Here is an 18366-nt window from a genome sequence, read left to right on the forward strand (position 1 = left end):
GCCTGCCAATGACTGGAGGAAAGCCCAGATCCCAGGTGCTAGGGGGAAGCCGGTTCCAGCAGCCAGTGGAAGGAAGGCCTACTCTTACACAAAGTTCGTGCATTGGGCCTCTAATATATATGTACTAGAGGCCTGGTGCACAAAATCTGTGCATTGGGGGTTGTGCCTCAGTCCAGCCTGCACCCTCTCCAATCTGGGACCCCTCAGGGGATTTCCAACTGCCAGTTTGGGCCTGATCCCAAATTGGCAGTCAAATATCCTCTCATAATCTGGGACTGCTGGCTCCTAATAACTCACCTGCCTACCTACCTGATTTTCCCTAACTACTTCTGCCTGCCAGCCTGATTGCCCCCTAACCGCTTCCCTGCTTGCCTAATTGATGTCTAACCACTTCCCTGCTTGCATGATTGATACCTAACTGCTCCCCTGACAACCCATCACCCCTACTGCCCTCCCTTGCTGTCCTAGTTCCCCCCAACTGCCTGCCCCTGCAGGCCTGGTCACCTCTAGTTGCCCTCCCTTGTCAGCCATCTTGTTAAAATATGGGGGAGTCCATCTTGTGATGACATAGGGCAGCCATCTTGTGATGACATGGGGTATGAGGGTCAATTTGCATATTACCTCTTTATTATATAGGATATATATATATATATATATATATATATATATATATATATTTTAATGAAGTGATTTAAAAAATATATCATATACCATGCTCAAGTAGGATTTATCCCAGGAGTACAAGTTGGTAAATATCTTCACTGCAAAACAATAAACGTGATACACCACATAAATAAAATGAAGAAGGAAAAAACACATTATCATATCAATAAATGCAGAAAAAGCATTTGATAAAATACAACACCCATTTTAAAAAATATATATTTTATTGATTTTTTACAGAGAGGAAGGAAGAGAGATAGAAAGCTAGAAACATCGCCAAAACTGGTTTGGCTCAGTGGTAGAGCCTCGGTCTGCAGACTGAAAGGTCCTGGGTTCGATTCCGGTCAAGGGCATGTACCTTTGTTGCGGGCACATCCCCAGTAGGGGGTGTGCAAGAGGCAGCTGGTCAATGTTTCTCTCTCATGGGCGTTTCTAGCTCTCTATCTCTCTCCCTTTCTCTGTAAAAAAATCAATAAAATATATATTTTTTTAAAAAAGAAAAGAAAAAGAAAGCTAGGAACATTGATAAGAGAGAAACATCGATCAGCTGCCTCTTGCACACCCCCTACCGGGGATGTGCCCACAACCAAGGTACATGCCCTTGACCAAAATCGAACCCAGGACCTCTCAGTCTCCAGACCGATGCTCTTTCACTGAGCCAAACCAGTTCCGGCCAACACCCATTTTTAATAAGTATTCTCAGAAAAAATAGGAATAGAGAGACCATACCTCAATGAAATAAAGGCAATATATATGACAAACCCATAGCCAAGATCATTACTCAGTGGGCAAAACTACAAATATTCCCCTTAAGATTGGGAAGAAAACAGAGATGTTTGCTTTCAGCATTCTTATTTAATACTAGAGGCCCGGTTTGTGCACTCAGGGGTTGGGGATCCCCTCAGCTCGGCCTGTGCCCTCTCGTAGTCCAGGACCCCTTGAAGGATGACCAACTGCTCCTGCCACTGCCTCTGGGCTCACCAGCAATGAGCCCGGCTTCTGGCTGAGCAGTGCTCCCCCAGTAGTAATGCACTGACCACCAGGGGGCAGCTCCTGCATTAAGCGTCTGCCCTCTGGTGATCTGTGTGTGTGATAATGACTGGTCATTATGCCTATCATCCTGCCATTCAGTTGATTTGCATATTAGCCTTTTATTATATAGGATAGTGCTGGAAGTCCTAGCCACAGTGATCAGACAAGAAGAAATAACAGGCATGCAAATTGGAAAAGAAGAAGAAAACCTATAATTATTTGCACATGATATGTTACTATATACAGAGAACCCTAAAGATTCCACAAAATAAATATCCAGAAATCAATTGTATTTTTATGTATCAATAACAAACTATCGAAAGTGAAACTAAAAAAAAAAATCCCATTCACAATTACTTTAAAAGGAATAAAATACCTGGGAATAAATTTAACCAAGTATGTAACCTATACTTGCAAAAGTTTAACACACTGAAGAAAGAAATTAAAGAAGGTACATATAAATGGAAGCATATAACATGTTCATGGATAAAAAGAAATTAACATCATTAAAATGTCCATACTACCCAAAGCAATCTACAGATTCAATGCAATTCCTATCAATATACCAATGGCATATTTCGCATAACTAGAAGAGATATTTCAAAAATTTATATCTAACCACAAAAGACCCCAAATAGCCACATCAATCTTGAGAAAAAAAGAACAAATTTGGGTGAATCATACTATACTACACCAAACTATACTACAGGGCCATAGTAATCAAAACATCATGATACTGGCATAAAACATACCTATAGATCAGAATAGAGAGCCAGAAATAAACTCCTGCCTTTATAATCAATTAATATTTGACAAAGGAAGCAAAAAACATACAATGGACTAAAGATAGTGTATTCAGTAAATGGTATTGGAATGATCATGCAAAAACTGATACTAGATCACTTTCTGACACCATACACAAGAATAAACTCTAAATGGGTTAAGGACTTAAATGTTATACTCCAAATCATAAAAGTCCTAGAAGAAAACAGGCAGTAAAATCTCAGTCATTTCTTGTAGCAATATTTTTTTCTGATATATCTCCTCAGGTAAGGGAAACAAAAGAAAATCTAAACAAATGAAACTATATCAAACTAAAAAAAGTTTTGAACAGCAAAGGAAATCATTAACAAAATGAAAAGACTATCCACTGAATAGGAGAACATATTCGCCCATACATCTGATAAGAACTTAATATCCAAAATTTAGAAGAACTTATCAAACTCAACACACAAAAAAAATTCAATTAAGAAATTAATAAAGGATCTGAATAGACACAGAGATAACATTGGCAAATATGTTCTCCCATGCAGTGGGTTTTTTGTTGTTGTTGTTGTTGTTTTGTTGATGGTTTCTTTTGCTGTGCAGAAGCTTTTTATTTTAATGTAGTTCCATTTGTTTATTTTCTCTTTAGTTTCCATTGCCCTGCCCTAGAAGCTGTATCAGTAAATATATTGCTATGACATATGTCTGATATTTTGCTGCCTGTGGATTCTTCTAAGATTTTTATAGTTTCCTGTCTTAGGTTTAAGTCCTTTAAACATTTTGAGTTTGCTTTTGTGTGTGGTGCAAGTTGGTGGTCTAGTTTATTTATTTTTTGCATGTATCTGTCCAATTTTCCCAACATCATTTATTGAAGAGACTGTCTTGACTCCATTGTATTCTCTTTTCTCTTTTGGCAAGTATTGATTTATTATTTGTGTGGTTTGTGTTGATTTCTGGGTTCTCTGTTCTGTTCCATTGGTCTATATGTCTGTTCTTGTACCAGTACCAGGCAGTTTTGAGGACAGTGGATTTGAAACGTAAGTTGAAAGCTCTCCTAATTTGTTCTTCTTTCTCAGGATTGCTGCAGCTATTCAAGGTCCTTTTTTTATTCCATATGAATTTTTTGAGAGCTTATTCTAGGTCTGTGAAATATGGCATTGGTATTTAATGGGGAGTGCATTGAATCTATAGATTGTTTTGAGTAGTATGCACATTTTAATGATGTTGATTCTATCAATCTATGAACATGGTATATTATTCATTTGTTTATGTCTTCCCCTATGTCTTTTTTCAATGTCCTGTAGTTTTCTGCATGTAGATCTTTTACCTCCTTAGTTAAATTTATTCCTGGGTATCTTAAATTTTTTGTTGCAATGAGAAATGGGATTGTCTTTTTTTTTTCTTTTTTTCTTTTTCTGTAGCAGGAAAACAAACTTTATTGAGCCCTAGTTCTCTTTCTCTTGTATAGTCTTGGTTCCCCGTAGATGCCAAGTCTGGCAAGAGGCAATGAGACCCACTTTTTGGCCTGCAGGGGCATCTCTGTGGGTGGTGGAAGGTTTGCTGATGTGCTGGTGGCTGCCTCCTCCAAATGGATGCACAGGGTTCATGGCCACACCCCGCACACGTGGCCAGCAATTTCTCTTTGCTTTATACTTGTGGTAGGCACATCCAGCCTCCAGGATGGGCTTGACAATACGGCCACCTCCAGCCACCACACCTACCACAGCTCTGTTGGCAGAGGAAATTACTTTCTTGGAGCCCGAGGGTAACTTCACTCTAGTCTTTTTGGTCTCAGGGTAGTGGGAGATGATTGTGTCATAATTCCCAGAGACCCGGGCCAACTTGCCCCGATCACCAGGCTTCTCCTCCAGGCAACACACGATGGTGCACTCAGGCATGGTGCCCACCGGGAGCACATTGTCAATGTTCAGCTAAGCCTTCTTGCCATAGTACACGAACTGGCCTGTGTGGATGCCTTTGGCGACAATGAATAACTCCGTCCACTCCTTAAAAGAGTAAGGATCCTGGAAGAGTACCTTGGCCAGGGGTGCGCCCCGGCCTGGGTCATGGATGATATCCTTCACAATGCCCTTGATGTAGCCGCGCCACTCTGCGAAGTCCACGGTGTGGAAACGAGCCCTTGCGATGTTTCACGTGCACACGGAACACGGAGCCAGCGCCTTTCCTCTGCCCATGAATCACGCGGCCCATGGCGGTAGTCTTCTGCCTAGCACGGCGGAAAGAGGATCGGGATTGTCTTTTTAATCTCTCTTTCTGTAAGTTCACTATTGATGTATAAAAATGCCATAGATTTCTGGGTGTTAATTTTGTATCTTGCTACATTGCCAAATTAATTTATTAAGTCTAATAAATTCTTATGGAGTCCTTAAGGTTTTCTATGTACTATATCATTATCTTCAAATAATGACAGTTTTATTTCTTTTTCCAATTTGGATGCTTTTTATTTCTTCTTCTTATCTAATCACTATGGCTAACACTTCCAGTACAATGTCGAATAGGAATGGTGAAAGTGGGCACCCCTGTCTTGTTCCAGTTCTTAGGGGAAATGAGTATGATGCCCATTGAGTATGATGTTGGCTGTAGGTTTGTCATATAAGGCTTTTATTATGTTGAGGTATGATCATTCTATTCCCACTTGGCTGAGAGTTTTTATCAAGTAAGGGTGTTGGATTTTGTCAAATGCTTTTTCTGAATCCATTGATATGACTATGTGATTTTTATCTCTCAGTTCCTTTATGTGATGTATCATGTTTATTGATTTGCAGATATTGTACCATCCTTCCACCCCAAGAATGAATTCCATTTGATCATGATGTATGATTTTTCTAATGTAATGTTGAATCCAATTTGCTGGAATTTTGTTGAAGATTCTGGCATATGTGTTCATGAGGATATTGACCTGTAGTTCTCTTTCTTTGTAGCATCTTTATCTGGCTTTTGGATTAGGGTAATGCTGGCTTCATAGAAGGAGCTTGGAAGTGTTCCTTCTTTTGAATTTTTTGGAATAGTCTAAGGAGGATATGTTTTAGTTCTTCTTTGACTGGTAAAATACCCCTGTGAAGCCATCTGGTCCAGGATTTCATTTGCCTGAATATATATTTGATTTTTTTACATAGAGGAAGGGAGAGAGATAGCCAGAAACATCAGTGAGAGAGAAACATCGACCAGTTGCCTCTGGCACAACCCCTACCAAGGATGTGCCTGCAACTAAGGTACACGTCCTTGACTGGAATTGAACCTGGGACCTTTCAGACTGCAGGCTGATGCTCTATCCACTGAGCCAAACTAGTTTCAGCTTGCCTGAAGTTTTTTGATTACCTCTTCAATTTCCCCCATAGTTATTGGCCTATTGAGAATTTTTTATTCTTCCTGGTTGAGTTTAGGAAGTTCATATTTTTCTAGGAATATGTCTATTTCTTCTGGATTGTCTAGTTTGTTGGAACAGAGTTAGTTGTTCATTATATATATGATTTTATATATATATTTAAACAATCCTTTGTATTTCTGTGGGGTCTGTTGCTATCTCACCTCTATCATTTCTGATTTTGTTTATTTGGGTCCTCTATCTTTGCTTCTTGGTGAGCCTGGCTAGAGGTTCATCAATCTTATTTACCCTTTCAAAGAACTAGATCATGGTTTCTTTGATCTTTTGTATTATTTATTTGTCTCCGTCATTTATTTCTGCTCTAATCTTTACTATTTCCTTCCTTCTGCTCACTCTGGAATTTTTTTTTTCTCTCTCTCTTTTTAGTTCTTTAAGTTGTAGAGTAAGATATTTTATTAGCAATTTTTCTTGGTTTGATTTGTTTTTGTTTTTTGAGGTAGGCCAGTAATGTTATGAACTTCCCTTTCAGGACTGTTTTCACTGTGTCCCATGGATTTTGGATTGCTGTGTTTTCATTGTCAATCATTTCCAGAATGTTTTTAATTTCTTCTTTGACCTCTTTGATAACCCAATCATTGTTTAGTAGCATACTATTCAGCCTCCAAGTGTTTACATATTTTTATTGTTTTTATTGTAGTTGATTTCTAACAGTATTCCACTGTGGTCTGAGAAAATGCTTGATATGATTTCAATCTTTTTGAATTTGGAGATAACGTTTTCTGTGACCCAATATGTGGTCTATTTTTTTAAAATGTCCCATGTGCACTTAAGAATATATAATCCGTAGCTTTGGGATGAAATGTTCAGAAGATGTCAATTAAGTCCACCTGATCTAGTGAGTCATTTAGGATTGCTGTTTTTCTTTGCTGATTTTTTGTTTAGAGGATTTTTCCAATGATGCAAGTGGGGTATTAAAATCCTCTATTATAACTGTATTGCTGATGAGCTCTCCCTTGGTATCTTCCAGAAGTTTTTGTATGTATTTGGTGCTCCTGCATTGGGTGCATATATGTTTATCAGAGTTATATCCTCAAGTATCAATCCCATTAATATTATAAAATGGCCTCTTTATCTCTTGTTATGGCCTTCACTTTGAGGTCTAATTTGTCAGATATAAGTATTGCAACCCCAGCTTTTTTTTTTTTTTTTTTTTTTTTTTTCATTTACCTGAAAGATATTTTCCATCTCTTCACTTTCAGTCTATGTGAGTCCCTTGTTCTGAGTTGGGTTTCTTATACAAAACATATATTTGAGTCATGTTTTCTTATCCAATCAGCCACTTGATGTCTTTTGATTAGAACATTTAGTGCATTTACAATTAAGGTTATTATCAATAGGTACTTGTTTGTAGCCATTTTTTTTGCCTATATTTCTTCTTCCCTTTTTATTTCTTCTTTTTACAACATTAGCATTTCTTGCATTGCTGGCTTGGTAGTGATAAACTCCCTTATTTTTTTATTTTTTATTTTTTGTCTGTGAAGCTCCTGATTTCCCATTCAGTTCTGAATGATAGCCTTGCTGGATAGAGTATTCTTGGATTCAGACCCTTGTTTTCCATCACTTTGTATACTTTCTTCCATTCATTTCTGTCCTGATTTGTTTCTGTTGAGAAATCATTTGATAATCTAATGGGAGATCCCTTATGCATAACTCTATATCTCTTTTGCAGCCTTTAAGATTAAGATTCTCTCTTTGTCATTAATGTTTCCCAATGTAATTACAACGTGTCTGGGTGTGGGTCTTTTTGGGTCCATCTTGTTTGGGACTCTGTACTTGTGTGACTTTCTTCCCCTAATCTGGGAAGTTTTCTGTCATTATTTCTTCAAATAGGTTCTCTACTCCTTGTTCCTCTTTTTGTTGTTCAACCCTAATATACATATATTACTTCGTTTCATGTTGTCCGAAAGCCTCCTGCCTTTTCATTTTTTTTTTCCTCCAATTGCAGTTCAAATTGGGTGTATTTTATTACCCTGTCTTCTAATTCACTAATTCAGTCCTCTGCTTCTTCTAGTCTACTGTTGAAACCTCCCATAGTGTTTTCTATTGTAGCTAGATCACCATTTTTATTTTCTCTTGATTCTTACATAAGTTGTTGATTTTCTCATCCATCTGGTTTATGAACTATAGCAGCGTTTTTAAACCACTGTAGTGTGCCGCGAGATGTTGCCTGGTATGCTGTAGGTGCAGACAAGACAAGAATTTTATAATTTTTCACCATTTTGTTTACTTAATATTTCATAATAAAGTAATTATAAAATACTTTCTTTGTGTTTATTTGATTCCTATTCAAGAGAATTACTTTATATATAGTCAATATAGGCACAGAGTTAAATTTTTTAACATTTTCTAATGGTGGTGTGCCTCGTGATTTTTTTCATGAAACAAGTGTGCCTTTGCCCAAAAAAGGTTGAAAAACACTGAACTATTGGACCCTTATTCTGAATTCTTTTTCTGAAATGTTGCATGCCTCCATTTTATTTACTTCCTTTCCTGGTGATTTCTTCTTTTCTTTGTGTGTTGTTTCTTTGTTTCCCCATTTTTGCTCTCATTGAAGGGTCTGTGACTGCAGCAGCAGGCTTGATAGTGAGTTGCACAGTCACTAGGCCTGGGGTTGATGCAAGCTTGGTGGCTCCAGGGTCAATGCATGGGGCTTGATGGCAGCTTGTACAGTCACCAGGCTCAGGGTCAAAGTGGTTGTCTTGGTAGTGGGTTGTGCAGTTGCAGCTCCTGGGGTTGATGCATCTGGCTTGGTAGTGGCTCAGCACTGGGGCAGCAGAAGGAGAGTGTGCTCTGGAACTCACAGGAGCCCATGGCTGGGGAGGCTGGAGTCCCAGTATCTGTGGGTCCACAGCTGAGGCAGCAGGTCCTGGGCCAGAATGGCCGTAAGGTCCCAGGTAGTGTCTGAAGGCACCCTTAGTGGTGGTGAGGCTGGGCCCCCAGTCACAGCAGTTCTCCCCTTCAGTATGGCACAGCCTCTGTGGCAGAGCTGGATGCCCTGGGAGTGATCACAGCAGTAGCAGGAACTGCCCAGCTAGGCGAACCCCATCCACTAGCCCCAAAAGTCTTACATGATCTAACTGTCCTTCACTCACATGCACACAAACACACCCCAAACATCCACACAATCCTCTTTAACTCCTTCACTATACACTATTCCTCACTGCTGTCCTGCCAGCCAAAATGTTCCAGTCTTTTGAAACCTGTGTAATTTTGTTAACCAATGCTACTGCAATAAATTCAATAAAAGGAAAAAAATTATTTTTTAAATCATTAGATCTCAGAACAGTGGGCTGAAATCCCAGCAGAAAATAAGTGGCAGGAGGTGAAAAGCTGGAGTCCTCCAGGTGTGGTGCTTACCAGTCCCCAGTACCTCTCTCACCCATAGGCCACCCTGGCCCTCTTTCATTTGCTATACCTCCTGCAGGTAGATGAGTCTGATTCCTCTGATAACCAACTCCCCCTTCCACCTTCATCTCCCATCATGCCATCCCTTCCTTTCTGCCCCTGCTGAGTCTTAAATATACTTTCCCTTCTCCTTCATTATTGCATCAAGACTTTTTCCTGGCATAGCTGTCTGCTCAAGTGGATTGTAAGCCCCCTGAGAGCAGAAATACAGTAGTTAATGTGCTTCCAGGGGTTTCTCAGGCAGTCAATCAGTATGCAGTGAGTTAATAGCTATCCTTTGCCCTAGGATTTAATTTCTCTCCAGACTCAGAGTATGGGCCATGACTCCCAAATTCTTTCCCAAAGGAGGGTGTGTCTTCTGGAAGAGAAGAAACCTGACCCTCTTTCTCTTTGAGGTGGGACTCTGATGGAAGTGCCAAAACACTCACTCTGTTTTGTTTTGCCTTGTTTGCTTTCTAATTCAGAGGCAACATTGCAGGGCTGAGGGAAGATTTCATACTTTTTCATAAAGGAAGGTTCAAGTGAAATAACCTTGTAGCTCTTCCATCAGTCCACTGGAGCACCACCCACAGTGATAACTTGTTCACGAAGTAATTACATTGTTCAAGTGTTAGATGGGACATTGTGAGATGTCAGTTAAGAGAATTTTTGCTTAATCAAGTGCCTTTGCCCCATAAAGTTGGCACATTCTAAGTCCCCACGAAGCTTCAGACAAGCAGGCCTACTTAAATACACCAGCTTCTGAATACCCCAACTCCCAACTGCTTGCAGCCTCAAGGGGCTGCCTCAAAAGCCTTCCAAGACAACCTGCTGGCCAGCCATGTATCCTTGGCTTCTTCTGCCCCTTCCCAGTCCTATCAGAACTTCCTTCACTGGAAGCTTTTGAGGGCATCTGCAAGGACCACTGTACATCTCCAAGGATACTATTTACAACCCATTCCATGTAATATGGTCCCTGAGCACAACTCCCAAGAATGTACCATGGGAATGGTGTCTTTTAGAATTGTACAAGGTGGTGTTTCTGATACCCACACAGGACCACAAGGACACATGGCCCAAACTCTGAACCAAGGTCATCTGGGCTTTATAGACTCTAGATTCAGAGCCTCCTCATACTTCATGCTTCTGAGATATAGCTGCTCCTGGAGCATCCTCACCTCACATACTGTGGTCCAGAGAGGTCCCAGTGTGAAATAGAACACACTCCTTCCTTGTAAGTTATTCCAGAGCCTCAACCATCCCCTCACTCCCTTGACCCCTTTTCTGAGAATTCAGTCATTGAGTTCTGCCCAGTTGTCACACCTCCTCACCTGGCACTAGGCCTGCCCTCTCCTGCAGAGAGGGAAGGGATCCCATTGCTTAGCTTATTAAGGGAGAGCCCTGAGTGCCCAACCTGGGGCTTCACCTTGTGGGCCAGCCCTGAGGAGCTTGGGAATCAGCGCTCATGCCAAAGTTGCCTATTAGAAGAAGAAAGTCATTTTAAAACAATGTTGTGCTGCTTCATTGAAGTTGCCATCATAGTTTAAAGGTGGTTATTAGGAAAACCACAGGGACAGAGAGAAGGCTGCTGAGGTTTAGAGGAGAGGAGTCCTGTAAGGTCTCTGCTGCAGGGCTACCACCACCATAATTACTTTCACTCCTTCAGAGGGCTGGTGCTGGGGGGGTGGTCTGCAAAAAGGAAAACCCCACATTATTAGGCTGCACGACCCCTTACAGGAGGAGGCTGAGCAGATGCCTTGAATTGAACCCCATAGAGCTATATAACAGAGACCTATGGCCATGGCACTGAGCTAGAGCAGGGGCTTTCTGGGTCTTCCTCTGAGCTTTGCTCTCAACTGCACCCAGTTCCTCCCCTTCTCTGAGCTCAATGATACAGTGGAGAAGAGGCTGATGTTTCTAAATGTGTGGATGCTGTCTTTTGCTCTCCTTTGCCACTCCCTCTCTCCCACTCATAACTATACAAGGCCATGTCATATCAGGAACAGCAGGGCCACAGCACATACCCAGAGCCAGATAGACATTTCCATGAGCATCTTGGCCTGCCTCACCCCACCCTACTCCATGAAGCAGGCAGAACCTGTTCAGGGACTGGGAGGGGTAAGAAAGGCATATGTCTGCTGCACCGTCTTCCCTCTGATGGGAGTGGGACTTGGAGGGAGGCACTATGACTGTCTCTAACTCAGTGCCTCTCCTTGGAAAGAGCTTTTCTCTTCCACAAGCCAAAGCCAACAAGCCAATTAAACCCTGAGAAAACAGAATCAATCCACAGGTTACAGGATGACATTGCTGTGTTCTGCTAGCACCCAGGGTCCATGGCTGCTTCCTCATGTGCCTGGAGCTTCTCTATTGCCATCACCCTCTGAGCAATGAACCATCTTTCCACCCCTATCTCTATCCAACCCACCCCGCCCCCAAACACCCAGTCTTGCTGCCTATCCCCTCTCTATTTCTCAGGGAAAATCTCTCTGCTTTGTCTGGGTACCACAGTCTTTCCACAACTAGGGTTCAGGAGTCTAGAGAAGGGCTGTGCATAAATGGAGACTAGACAAGAAATATAAATTTGGAAGGCATTTTGGGGGAGCCAGACAAAAGTTTAGCTCTAGTGACTAAGCTCCCCAAATCTCCAGACCCATGGCTTTTTATTGATACGTTTTACCCTTTAGCAAAGCAGATGTACATATCAAAGGTAAGGTTTGGTAAACAATAAAGGATCATCATGTTAGAGGAATTGCCCTCATCTGTTTGGCAGCAGGTAATAATAAATCAGCCTTCTGATGAACTTCTTGCATTTATTATGCTAATTACTGTCCTTATTCCCCAGCATATTTCCATTTTTATTTAATAAATTTAATAAGAATTCTCCATTTGCAGAGCTTGGGTCCTTTTAAGATTTTTAAATTCAATGGGAAGTATTGAGTTCTTTTATGTCCTTTTAAATTGCTACCAGGCATCAAAGGAATCAGTCTGTAGTAAATTCCTTTCTGGGCCACAGTTCTTTGAGTTCCCTTTCCAATCACTGTCAGTTTTTATGACTTCCCTTCTCCATTACTGTCCAACAGTTTTTTATGGTTTCCCCTTCCCAATCACTGTCCACTGTGATGTGACAGCAATGATACTCCAGACCTGGATGGTGGACAAACAGTGAGCAATGGCAATACATGTCCAACCTTCTTTGGCTTGTTCCTGGGAAACCTTCAGTGACGCATAGCATGGCAAGTTGTCTTTACCATCGCCCATCTCTGAACTGTTTATTTTCTGTCTTGTCAGTGTGTTGCTTGGGGCCACTGCCATCTGTGGCTGGAGTAGTCTGGACAGTTCCTCTCTCGGATCCATTGTTTCAGGAATCCATATGGCCTTGGAGGGAATATATAGGCATATTTTCAACCTAAGGTTAATAAAGGAATCCTTCTATAAACTAGACTCTTGGGGTCTTTTCATTTTTGCTAAACCATTTTCTTTTGACTTATTCTGACATCATGGGTGTCCTGATATCACATTACAAATAAAAAAAAAATGTTTAAGTGAAAAAATTTAAAGTAATTAAGGCTTGATGTAATTTACTTACAGGAGATTACTCCACTCCCCCCTCCCCTTTTTGGTTTTAAATAATATCAAGAGGCTTTTGGAAATTTTGCCATGCAGTCTTCATAGCTTTTAATTCAATTATTGGTACAGAAATATGACTGGTCTGAATTTATTGTATGATAAGCAGCTTTTACTATGAGATGAAACATCAGTAAAAAAATAGGTAATGCTCCAGGAATAGGTTCCTGCTTAGTATAACTAAGTTCTCCTGAATATTCATTTATTTCAATTTGCCAATTTAAATCAATCTGAAATAAGGCTCATTTTCTAATTTTGTTTGTCCTTCGGTGTGGACAGTAAACAACACTAATTGAATTTCTGCTATTAGTCTTTGAGCATATCCACATAAGCTTTATTTAGGGAGGCAAAAACACAAATAATTTACTTTTAGTTTTGAGGCCTAATACATTGACTTTTAATTATAGCTTTCTATATATTTGAAGGGCATTTGCTTTTATTTCCTCCCAGAGTAATTTCTAGACCACATTTAGGAAGTTTCTTCTTTTAGCCTTTTTTCTCCCTTTCTTTTAAACTGAGCAACAAACTTAGTTGCTTTTCAGATGCTGGTTCATACTGCCATGCCTAAATTTTAAAAAAATATATATTTTATTGATATTTTGCAGAGAGGAAGGGAGAGAGATAGAAAGCTAGAAACATCAATGAGAGAGAAACATCGACCAGCTGCCTCTTGCACACCCCCTTACCAGGGATGTGCCCGCAACCAATGTACATGCCCTTGATCGGAATTGAACCTGGGACCTTTCAGTCCGCAGACCGACGCTTTACCACTGAGCCAACTGGTTTTGGCAACCATGCCTAAATTTTAAGTGACTCTCTTTACTTATGGTGACTTTATTAATGATCAGATTTAATGCTTGAATAATAACCTTCAGTTTACCCTATAAATATTAGCATAAGAGATTTCAAATTTTCTCCTTTTTATTAAGCTTAAAATTTACTTTTAAACAGCATTCTTTTTGACTGGTGCTCATTTGTATACACAGAGGGATTAAGGGTGGTCTCAGGAACTATTTCAGAGGACTGGCTGTATGCAAATTTTTATGTTGACCTTTGTTAAAGTCAATTGCTTATAAAAATATTGGCTTCTCATATAACTGAAATTATATTTTAAAAAGCTAATTTATTAAGTAATTAAAATGGGTATCTTTATTGAAAAAATAAAGTAAGAAAACTTATACATTTGACCTATGAAGTACAGATGAAGTTCCATCCCCCAGCCTATTTGGAAAGCAAGCTGCCTGAGGGCTTTAAATTTTCACTGCTGAATCTTAAAAAATATTTAGCAACTTTTGTCTTACCCTCCCTTAAAGGTTGAAATCTTTATAACATGTAAAATATATGTATGTAAGTAAAATATATTTATTAATTTTTATTTGATAAAGCTTTCCATGTGATTTCAAGTGTATTTGATCAGCCTAATTTGGTTTTTAAGTATTTCTTTTAAGAGAGAATAAATCCTTGAATCACTCCAGGGCCCATGGAATGTTACAAAGTCATTTCTTGGTTAAAGTCTTGAAATTTAAATTGGAAAGGCCATCAAATATATATATCCCAAAGATTATATTATATACTTTTTATAATTATTCTAAAATATATCAATTAAATATAAACTGAATTTTATATTAAAAATTTGGTTGAGACCACAGACTTAATCCTCTTTATTAATTAGACCATATAAAAGATTATACTCTAGGTTGAATTTTTTTAAAATATATATTTTATTGATTTTTAGAGAGGAAAGGAGAGAAAGAGAGAGAGAGAGAGAAACATCCATGATGAGAGAGAATCATTGATTGGCTGCCTCCTGCACGCCCTCTACTGGGGACCGAGCCTGCAACACAGGCATGTGCCCTTGGTTGGAATCAAACCTGGGACCCTTCAGTCCACAGGCCAATGTTCTACCCATTGAGCCAAACTAGCTAGGGCTCTAGGTTGAAATTTTACCACAAATAAAGACTATAATATATTATTTTAAACTACTGATTTCTCCAGAGAAAATATAAGAATTCTTTTCTCAAAAATAAATTTCTATACTTTATTCATTTTGTTATCACACTATATAATTTCTCCTAACTTAATTTGAACTTTAAACTCTCAGAAGCCTTAAAGTTTAGCTGGCAAGTTAAATACTTAGCATTTCTTAGAATAGTAATAACCTGACATTTATAAGAATATGTTTTAAATAAAATGCAAGACACATGCAATTAATAGATTCAATTCTATCCTCTAGATTTTTCATATGAGGGAAACTCAGATTAATATTTAACTATTTTGTCCTTTCAAAATAACTAGATATTTAACAAGTTTTTTATTACTTAATTCAGTAAACTCCAAAGTTTTAAGTTGCTAATGACTTTGGAAGCAAACCTGGAGCTATTTAAATGTAAAATTGTCACATTCTTTCCTTAGAGGTTGCTGCTGCAGGATCAGCACCCTCCTTCAACATGGAGTGAATCCCCACTACCAATATACCTATAATTATTACTGAAAAGATTCACTACAAATCCTTCATCTTAGCTATATATATTTACCCACGTTTTAATAATTTTGAGATTTTAAAGCTAGTAATTATTATCTATGGCATTTTCTTTGGCAAATTCTGTAACAGATAACTTACTGACTTTCAATGGCCTTAAAGTTAACTTTGGGATGTGGTCCATTAATATTCAAAAACTGCCCTCTATTATGGAAATACCAATCTTATTGCCCAAACTCAGCCTATCCCCATCCCACCCCCATTTTTGGTCATTTTTGCCACATTTCCTTTCCTTTCCTTTCCTTTCCCTTTCCTTTCCCTTTCCTTTCCCTTTCCTTTCCCTTTCCTTTCCCTTTCCTTTCCCTTTCCTTTCCCTTTCCTTTCCCTTTCCTTTCCTTTCCTTTCCTTTCCTTTCCTTTTCTTTCTTTCTTTCTTTTTTTTTTGAGATAAACAGTCTTGGGTTTATCCTATATTATCCATAAAGAGATTTAAACTTATCCCAAAACCCATTTAAGATTGGACAGAGCACACTTTTGTCTTAAGCCAGCTTTCTCTCTTTAGAAATACAGAAATCCCAGATGCATTCCTAAAGTCTGCAAGATTTTAAATGACAAACCAGGAAATAAAGAACCTGAGACCTTTTAATAGCACTCTTGGGGTGGGCGTCCATTTTACAGGATCACTACGTGTCTCCCCACCCCGACATTTTATTTGCTCTGGGGATATTCAGTAAATAGGCTGGCCACCCAGATTTCTTTTCCCAATTAAATTAAGGCATGCTTAATAAACTAACAATAAAAACAGTAAGCCAAATAAAAAGGACAGATCAATAAACATATAGACAAGACTTAATATATCACAGTTCTTTTCCCAGAGATTTCTCTCCATAGTATTGACTACCCCTTAAAATTATTTTAGCTAAACTCTGCTGTCCCAAGGCATCATATGGTAATTTTTAAACAAAGCATCAGAGTTCCTCTGTGAGAGAGCTGACAGCTTCACCCTTTCTAGCTGCCAAGTCACCCCACAATAGAAGCTGATATCTGAGGCCTTTTTAATTTTTACAGACTTTTGATCCCCAATACGAATTAGGCATTTTGCAATTTGAATAAGATCCCACATAGTTAAATATAACAAGGGCACTCTTTTTCCTTGAGCCTGATTTAAGAATACCTTTTGACATTTTAATTTCTTTATAATTTTGCCTTTTAAGCAAATTCTTCCCCATTATGGCCTGGCTTGAAAAAGACTTCCACACCCTCTTTGGATCACAAATTCCAAAGCTGGTATGAGCTTTAATCACAGTGAATCTCACCACTAAATTTTCAATGACTCCCACCTTTACCGATGATCCCCACCTTTACCCAGGTGAATAATCTTCTTCTCTTGATGTCCCTTGTTGAGGCGCCATAAATGCCACAGTCTTTCTACAGCTAGGGTTCAGGAATCTGGAGGTCTCTGCATAAATGAATAGAGACTAGACAAGAAATATAAATTTGGAAGGCATTTTGGGGGAGCCAGTGACTAAGCTCCCCAAATCTTGGGACCCATGGCTTTTTATTAACACACTAGAGGTCCAGTTCACAAAATTTGTGCACGGAGAGGGGTCCCCTCAGCCCAGCCTGCACCCTCTCCAATCTGGGACCCCTCAGGGGATGTCCGACTGCCGGTTTAGTCTGATCCTGGGGATCAGGACTAAACTGGCAGTCAGACATTCCTCTCACAATCTGAGACCACTGGATACTAACTGCTCACCTATCTACCTGATTGCCCCTAACTGCCCCCCTGATGATCTGGTCACCCCCAATTGCACCCCTGCCAGCATAGTTGCCCCCAACTCCTTCCCCCCTGCTGGCCTGATTATCCCTAACTTCCCTCCCCCCACTTGCCTGGTCACCCCTTAGTGACCCCCCCATGCCAGTCTGGTTGCCCCCAACTGTCCTCACCCCACTGGCCTGGTCACTCCTAACTGGCCCACTGCTGGCCTTACTGCCTCCTCTGCCGTGCCTGGTCACCCCTTACTGCCCCCCACCCCCTGCTGGCTTGATCACCCCAAACTTCCACACACACACACCAGTATGGGCCTAGTCACCCCATGCAGCCTGCTGCTTGGTCATTTGGTCATCTCTCACATGCCCCCCCCCCCCCCACTTGACAGCCTGGTCACCCCCAACTGGCACACACAGCCTGCTACTCAGTCATTTGATCGCCCCTCACTAACTCCCCTGCCCCACACAGTCTGTTCGCTCATTTATTCTGTTGTTTCAGATGAAACAGCCACTTAAGCTTTTATATAGAGACTTTTCCCTTTAGCAAAGCAGATATACATATCAAAGGTAAGGTTTGGTAAACAATAAAGGACCATCATGTTAGAGGAATTGCCCCCAGCTGTTTGACAGAAGGTAATTATAGAGTGCCCCTTGGGAATGAACATGGATGACCTTTAAATTAATGTCAGCTGAGTCCAAGGTGACTGGAATGGCTGTCCCCCAGAAACAGCCTCCCAAAAAGTTGGAGACTGTTATCAGTACTGATTTCTTATCTTCATTCTTGTGCTTGGAATGAGGAATGAATAGGACCTTGACTTACCCAGGTCTTGATATGCTAAATCCCAGGAATGAGGGAATGAATAGGACCTGGGCACACCCAAAACTTCTTTGACCTTAAACCCCCCTCTGGAAATCAATAAATGCGCTGTGTTGTCTGTGGTGGGTATTGACTGTCCCTCCATCAGAGTGACAGCCTCCACCCAGCACCCAGCTTTTGGATCTATTTCTGCCTCTTGTCTCTTTCTTTTATTTTTTAATCCCCAGCTCCTCCACTCAGGAACCTGTCCTTCTCCCTTTCTATATGGGATGCAGAAAAAGGAGAAGCACCCCACCACAGGTAATAATATGCAGATCTTCAGCTATGCTGAAGATATCCATCAGCCTTCTGATGAACTTCTCACATTTATTATGCTAACTATTGTCCTCAGCCTCCAGCATCTGGGCTAGGCTTGATGCCATCTGCT

At 40.1% G+C, this 18366-nt stretch overlaps 1 pseudogene; it reads right to left on the bottom strand.

The window, feature by feature from the left end:
• Positions 1 to 3880: 3880 nt before the first annotated feature.
• LOC118729144 lies at positions 3881 to 4707 on the bottom strand (annotated as a pseudogene).
• Between the last annotated feature and the right edge of the window lie 13659 nt (positions 4708 to 18366).

Source organism: Pipistrellus kuhlii, unplaced genomic scaffold (genome assembly GCF_014108245.1).
Source record: "Pipistrellus kuhlii isolate mPipKuh1 unplaced genomic scaffold, mPipKuh1.p scaffold_m20_p_1, whole genome shotgun sequence".
NCBI classification, from domain to species: Eukaryota; Metazoa; Chordata; class Mammalia; order Chiroptera; family Vespertilionidae; genus Pipistrellus; species Pipistrellus kuhlii.